Here is a 1,729-nt window from a genome sequence, read left to right on the forward strand (position 1 = left end):
CTGGGTAACTGGCTGCAGTTCAGTCTAGCAAAGATTTCTTGGGACTAATACCTCCAGCTAAACTGGAAAGTCAGACAGATGGCCTGCAGCCATTCCCTCTAGGGGCTCTTGGGGTTGTATTTCCCAATCTTCCCTCCCTGCCTCCTAGGATGTCTGGAATACATGTAGAGATAGAAATATTTCTCTGCCTGCTGGAAAGCCTATTTGAAAAGGAACTTGGTATTTTCACTGCCCCAGAATGAAACCATCCAGAGAGGAAATGTGAAGTAGAAAGAGAAAAGACACCTGAATTCTAATTCTTCCACTCTGCTACTAACAGGCATAGGGACCTTTGGAAAGTTACTTCATTTCTCTGCAAAATAAGCGTTGAGTACATAATTTCCAAGATCCTTTACAACTTTAATTTCGATGTTTTAAACTTCTGTGTCCTCAGGTCTCATTGTTAGCTCTGACATTCTATGTAAAGTCCCTCTCAGTTCTAACATTCTGTTTCTCGTAATCTATGTTCTTAAGATCATTTCAGCCCTTACATTTTCTTTTCTAACATTTTACATTCTAAGGTCCCTTCCTGTTTTAACAACATTCCATGACTCTTTTAAAGAATTTTGGGATCAGAATTTTCAAGGAAGTGAAGTGCCTGCTGAACATTCAACTGAAGGGGGAAAATGTAGTCATTGGGAGCTCCGGGTAATTTTAGATAGGTGGGGTAGAGGGAGGAAGTTGTGGCAGGAGAAGAAAGAGAACTATCCAGTCCTGTAGGAAATAATGCAACCTAGCCATTCTCTTGAAAAGTGAGGAGCAGATAAGGGACCAGCTTGGCAGGGAGAAGTAAGAGATGGGCAGAGCCAAATTTAGTAAAGTGGAAAATATCAGGCTGAAAGAAATGCCTGTAATGATGGTAGTTCACCATAAAGCCAGGACGACCTGGGTACAAGACCCATCTCTGACCCATATTCACTGTGTGTGACTCTGGGCAAGTCACAAAAGTTCTTAGTGACTAGGCAACTAAAACAAAATTACGGAGAAGGTTCCACCATTCACGGATAGAGGGAGTTTCTTCCCTAAGGAGTTGTATATGCTAGGGAAATCACAGGTCCATTTTTCTCTGTCTCTATAATGCTTTTAAGTGCCCAGAGCTCACAGTCTCCTAAGGTTGGTGGTGTGGATTATCCTCCATTTACCGATAAGGAAACTGAGATTCAGAAAATAAAAGTGACAGTGGTGGGGGTCACACTAAGTACCAAATTACTAAGTACCAAAGTCAGGATTCAAATCTCTGCCTTTCTTAACTTCAGGTTTTGGTCTCTTTCTTTCTGAGGCATCAGTCAGCTGCTCTTGCTACTATGAATTACAATATAGCCCTGGGGAATCAACAAACATTTATTATTAAGCACTTACTATGCATAATAGGACACTCCAATATATCAAGGACCTGTGATTTTGGTGTTGTGGGAATCGTTTCTTCCATACCCCTCCAGGCAGGTGGAAACCCTTTCTCCAAGTTAGAATCCTAAGCGGAATGCCCAGGCTCAAAGAGTTTAAATTGATTTACCCATGGTCATGCAGGTAATTGATGTCAGAGGCTGGATTTGAACCCTAGTCTTCTTTGGATCAATGCACCCACTACCTTTTAGGTGCTTAATAAGTGTTTGATAGATTGTGTATTCCTTTGGCTATACTCTTTACGCACTTAGGTTCTATATAAGTGGATCATTGATGTTATTATTAG

This window comes from Monodelphis domestica, chromosome 1 (assembly GCF_027887165.1).
Source record: "Monodelphis domestica isolate mMonDom1 chromosome 1, mMonDom1.pri, whole genome shotgun sequence".
In the NCBI taxonomy this organism is placed as follows: Eukaryota; Metazoa; Chordata; class Mammalia; order Didelphimorphia; family Didelphidae; genus Monodelphis; species Monodelphis domestica.